The 5,976-nt window shown below is 49.5% G+C and overlaps 1 long non-coding RNA gene across 1 annotated transcript; it reads right to left on the bottom strand.

Annotated features, from left to right (window-relative positions):
- Nucleotides 1-5,071: 5,071 nt before the first annotated feature.
- Nucleotides 5,072-5,891, bottom strand: LOC135392941 (uncharacterized). Its single transcript, XR_010422321.1, has 2 exons — nucleotides 5,712-5,891; nucleotides 5,072-5,252 (listed from the first exon to the last, which is right to left on the bottom strand). It is a non-coding gene; the product is annotated as an uncharacterized LOC135392941 (long non-coding RNA).
- Between the last annotated feature and the right edge of the window lie 85 nt (nucleotides 5,892-5,976).

Here is a 5,976-nt window from a genome sequence, read left to right on the forward strand (position 1 = left end):
ACCTGAGCTCTGCGGATCTGGAGGTCAGGAATACGTGCGAAGGTGGGTGGCACATGCATAGACCAGGGGGCGTTCGGCGGTGTGAGAGTCCTAGGTGTGAAGCCGGTGGCGTGTCCTCTGCGCCACGCGATGGAAATCACTTTCAGGACGGTATCGAATTTTCCTGAGGAGTGGGTGACGGGGAACGTGTGCACGCAAACGTAGGAAGTGTCGAGCCGTTACCCGCTCACGGAGGACCTCCACCGGAGGTTCTCCAGCTTCAGCTAGGACTTGCCGTGTTTCAGCCATTCATGGAGCGGCAAGGCTGCGACGAAGGCTTCGGGTGAACAGGGTCCGAAGGATATTTAACGATGTTCTAGAAACCCTATGCAAGACTGGAAGGCTGTAAAGCACAGTCGCCCTCACCAAAGCCGCGTGAATGGCTAAGAGGGAGCGTTGATCACAGCCCCAGCCGAAGCAAGAAAGATGTTGAATGGCAGTAAAAGCCATCGCTGCACATCGCTGCGGTGCATATTATACACATATAGTGGAGACAATTCAAAAGAAACTCTCAAAGGAGTCGCGGTAAGGGAGTCTCGGGGTAGGGGGTTTGCGTACGTGACGATCGGTAGTAGTAATCACTAGACACAGACTGCCGCCAACGCACAACTAGCCTTAAACTCGATTAATTAATTAGAGTTAATTGGGACCCCCACATTAATCAGCATCATCCAATGAGTCATCACACTAATTGGGGAGCGTCTAACTCGTGTTCAGGCCAGCTGTGCGTTGCCAGCAATCTGTGTCCATAAAAAAGGAAAAATAGATAGAGGTAGAGTTGAGAGAAGGAGTTCCATTGAAGATCAACGATGCCATCTTGAAGAGAGCGGTCCGGAACGGCCGCTGACCATCGCCGGCACCCGGAGCACAGAGGCAGGTTGCAAAGCATCTTCATCTGTGACCACAAGTTCTTTACATCCTGTGACATCAGCTGTGACGTCATCATGGCATGTCTGGGCAGGTTAGGACAGCTCTGGACATGCAAGGAGAAAAACACTCGTAATACAGAGGCTGTAAAAGCAAGAGTAAAGATGCCAACCATTAATAGCTATCAACAAAAAGAATCAGGCACAGAAGCAAAGCAGCCCACCACAACAGCAGTCACAGGGAACGCAGAAAGATTCGACTGCTCCATCTGACAGCCAAGCATGGAATTGAATCATAATGCCTTTTTCTCCTCTATAAAGTTGCGCATCTGCACCCCCTTGCGGGTAGATTCTAAACTAATCTTACGACAAAATTATTAAGAATCACGCCAGTGCTACTCTCGTTCCCAAGGCAGAAGGTGGAAAATGGCGGGGACGCCCGGACAGCAGCAACCAGCGCCCGACGTGCACGGGCATGAAAATCATAAAAAAGGGGGACAAAGTTACCACATGCGAAAGAATTAGTTACACAACAAATCAGCCCACCACAACAGGAGCGCAGAACGATGCGACTGCTCCATCTGACAGCCAGGCACAGAACTGACTCATAATGCTTTTTTCTCTTCTATAACATTACGCATCAGCAGCCCCCCTAGCGGATACTTTTTCAACTAATTTCATGGCAAAATTATTAAGGATCATGCCAGTGCTACTCTCGTTCCCAAGGCAGAAGAAGATAGAAAATGGTGGGGATGCCCGGACAACAGCAACAAGCGCCCGACATGCACGGGCATGAAAATCAAAGTTGGCGAAATATGTTTGTATGTCAAACGTCGCCATGCCAGTACTGGACAGCTGTTTCGGCCTTCTTGGGCCTCATCAGCAGTACGCAGGCAGGCAACGTTTGACTGAATGGCGTCAGAAGGTCACGTAACACGTGATTCCTCCCGTCAGGGTAAGCTAACTCACCACTGAAAGCCAGTACAAAGCCAGTGAAGTATACTAGAGAAAAAAATAGCCGGAGCTCTTCGGCTGCACGTATAGAATATGTTTGTATGTGAAACGTCGCCATGCCAGTACTGGACAGCTGTTTCGGCCTTCTTGGGCCTCATCAGCAGTACGCAGGCAGGCAACGTTTGACTGGATGGCGTCAGAAGGTCACGTAACACGTGATTCCTCCCGTCAGGGTGAGCTAACTCACCACTGAAAGCCAGTACAAAGCCAGTGAAGTATTCTAGAGAAAAAAATAGCCGGAACCCTTTGGCTGCACGTATAGGATATGTTTGTATGTATGCTGTATGTTGGATCACGTGTTACGTGACCTTCTGACGCCATCCAGTCAAACCTTTCCTGCTTGTGTACTGCTGATGAGGCCCAAGAAGGCCGAAACAGCTGTCCAGTACTGGCATGGCGACGTTTGACATACAAACATATTCTATACGTGCAGCCAAAGAGCTCCGGCTATTTTTTTCTCTAGTATACTTCACTGGCTTTGTACTGGCTTTCAGTGCTGAGTTAGCTCACCCTGACGGGAGGAATCACGTGTTACGTGACCTTCTGACGCCATCCAGTCAAACGTTGCCTGCCTGCGTACTGCTGATGAGAACTAAGAAGGCCGAAACAGCTGTCCAGTACTGGCATGGCAACGTTTGATATACAAATATATTCTATACGTGCAGCCACAGAGCTCGGGCTATTTTTTTCTCTAGTATACTTCACTGGCTTTGTACTGGCTTTCAGTGGTGAGTTAGCTCACCCTGACGGGAGGAATCACGTGTTACGTGACCTTCTGACGCCATCCAGTCAAACGTTGCCTGCCTTCTGACTGCTGATGAGGCCCAAGAAGGCCGAAACAGCTGTCCAGTACCGGCATGGCGACGTTTGACATAGAAACAAAGTTGGCGAAAGTACTGTAGGCTGTAGTACCCTCGCGATAAATATTTTATTCCGGCGACAGCAGAATGTATTCAGAAAAGGCTTCGAGTGTGCAAGGTCAGCCCAAGGCGTGTTGATGGTATCGTACTACTCTGTTACATACGCAAGCTTGCAGCCAGCGATGCTGGAATGAATATTTTACTTGATTTTATTTTGAGTCATTATCGGCTCACCTAGTTAGTGAAGACCTGGGTCATTCCAGGCGAAATGATCCAATTGGTGCGCTCGACCCCCCATAATTTTGGTTCAAAAAATTACCACCCATTCCTTACGACAGGAAAACGCATGTGTCCGAGATTTACTCGAAAATATTTGCCCGCTCAGAATTTACGCCGGGTCAAAGTTTGCAAGAATGACGTAAACCATACCGGGAAGTAAGTAGATTAGTGGGCAGAATATTGCAGCTAGACAGGTGTTTGTGGTGCAGAACGAGAGAGCAGGGTTCAAATAATGTGCGAAGGTTAAAATATTCCCGCTTGTTCCACATTTGACCAGTCAAACGGACCCCATTCGCCGGGCTATTTCGTCGTATTTTGGGCCTCGCTAAGGATACTTTCCAGATGAGTGAGAAATCCAAGAAAAATTGAGCATATTATCCACTTCCAATACAATAAGTTCGTTTATTTTGAAGAGTAAATTCGCAGTAGTGTTTGCTACATTTAATCTCAAAGTTCGAACTTTACTCAAAGTTCGGTGACTTCGATGCCAATTCTGACAATGAAGCGGTCGGCGGGCAACAGTAAAAAGGTATGCAGATGATAGCTCGAAATGCAAAGCAAGACATATAAAAAAACTAAAAAATTACTTTTTCATATGCGCGAGAAAATATTTTTTTATGTCGGACATGGTACATGCGGACCGTGCGGGTATACTGACGGGCGGCTCGCGTGGCCGTGCTTTGCAGAAGATGCCTGCCGGCAGGGTGACAGCTGTACCATAGTAGTTCTGAACCTTTCTTTTTGAGAATCGAAATGGTCTGTGTTGATGATGTGGCGGCCCGTGGAAGTCGACGACGACGCGCCTCTGCTGCCGCGCGCTGCTGCGCCTGCCAGCCAGTTCTACCGGCACCGTCCTATAGCGTGAGGCCACGTCCATCTGCCCGCTGGGACATTCCATCATCGCCGGTCAGGATTCATGTAGAGGAATACCACCTCCTCTACAATATCATTTGTAATTCCTTCTTCAGCGTTCAATAGTGGCAGTAAAAAATGGGTACGACGGTCCGTGAAGTCGTGAGGGCGGTGGCTTTGCGCTCTGAGGGGCGATAGGCTGTTTTCGCCCTTCCACAGCATCAACGTGCATTCACAGATAACGTCGGCACAAATTACCGCATCGAGGTGGTACTGCACAGGCAAGCATTTACTCGTGACACTGGTAGTGATTAGCACTATGGGGCCCACTTAAGCAGCCTTCTGAGCGGCCTATGTGTATCCAGCCCCACCGGCCCACCGGGAAATTTCGCGGTGAGTCCTACGGCCAGTCTTCCCCTGCCGCTGATGCTGTGGAAACGGGCGAAAACTGTCTATTCCCCCTGTGAGCGCAGCGCCACCGCCATTACCACTTCACGGGCCGTTGTGCATTTCTCTTACTGCGACGACTGAACGCCGAAGATTGAATTACAAATGATATCAACAGAGACAATTTAGGTTTTTAAAAAGGAATGTCCAGAACTACTACGGTACAGCTGTCACCCAGCCGGCAGGCGTCTTCTGCAAACCACGGCTACGAGAGCCGCCCGTCAGTATACCCGCACGGTCTGTACGGACCATGTCTGACATAAAAAATATTTTCTCGCGCTTATGGAAAGTAATTTTTACTTTTTCTATATGTTTTGCTTTGCATTTCGAGCTATCATCTGCGTACCTTTTTACTGCTGCCCGTCGACCGCTTCATTTTCAAAATGCGCATCGAAATCACCGAACTTTGAACAAAGTTCAAACTTTGAGATTAAATGTAGCAAACACTACTGCGAATTGAATCTTCAAAATAAATTAACTTGTGAGTAGTATGGGATCAGCTCAACTGGCCCACAACTCTCACAGTGGCCTGGACGCCATTAATGAGCAATTAGAGCTAATTGGGACCCCCCCCCAGTAATTAGGACCCACCAGGGAGTCATTACACTAATTGGGGTGCATCTAGGACGTGTCCAGACCACTGTGTGAGTTGTGGGCTAGTTGAGCTGATAAAAAATAAAAAAATAGGTAGAAAATAAAATGAAAAGATAGAGATAGAGTGGAGAGAAACAATTTATTCGAAAATCAACGATGCCGCGGCGAAGAAGCCGCTCCGCAACACCCGAGTGACCAGCACCCGCCATGTTGGTAGTTTGCACCCAGCAGTTGCAGAGATCGACGACAGGTGGCCACGTAGTTGCAAGGCATCACACCAGATGCCGCCACCGTCATAGCTCTAGACGAGAAAGACAGAACAAGATACTAGCGGCAGGTAAAAATGGCAGCACTGCTAAACAAGTCTAGGCATGCGAGAGAAAAGGTCTAACCGCTACTGCTAAACAGAAAACAGTACACATCGGGGAAAAAGGCTCACGGGGGCGATCGCTTAGGCCTAACCACAACACTATGCAGCTAACACAAGGCGGGAACCACACATCGCTAAACATGCGTCAACAGGCTTGCTCACCGCAAAACAAGTCTAAACATGCGAGAAAAGGCTTAACACGAGCGCGCTTGGGCATAACCTCAACACTACGCAGCTAACACAAGGCGGGAACCACACATCGCTAAACATGCGTCAACAGGCTTGGACACCGCAAAACAAGTCTAAACATGCGAGAAAAGGCTTAACACGAGCGCGGTCACCGCTAAACACGGCAAACATACGAGAAAAGGAGCGCGTCAGATCACTCACCTTTTCCCCCGCGGCAACTTCCAGGCAGAAACTGAGCGAGCGCGGAGAACATACGTCTGCTCTCTACGAGATCCAGCCAGAAAGTGAGCGAGCGCGCGGAGCGCACGTCCGTCTTCCGCGACGGTCCGAGAGAAACTGAGAGAGGCGACGCGCATCGGCCGCTATGGATGCGCGCGCGCCCTCTGCTCCACCCGTCCGCGCATGCGCGCGCGCGCTGCTAGCTCCCTCTGCGCCGGCCGCGGGTGTTTTCGGTTTCGGCTCTCTG

Source organism: Ornithodoros turicata, chromosome 4 (assembly GCF_037126465.1).
Source record: "Ornithodoros turicata isolate Travis chromosome 4, ASM3712646v1, whole genome shotgun sequence".
In the NCBI taxonomy this organism is placed as follows: domain Eukaryota; kingdom Metazoa; phylum Arthropoda; class Arachnida; order Ixodida; family Argasidae; genus Ornithodoros; species Ornithodoros turicata.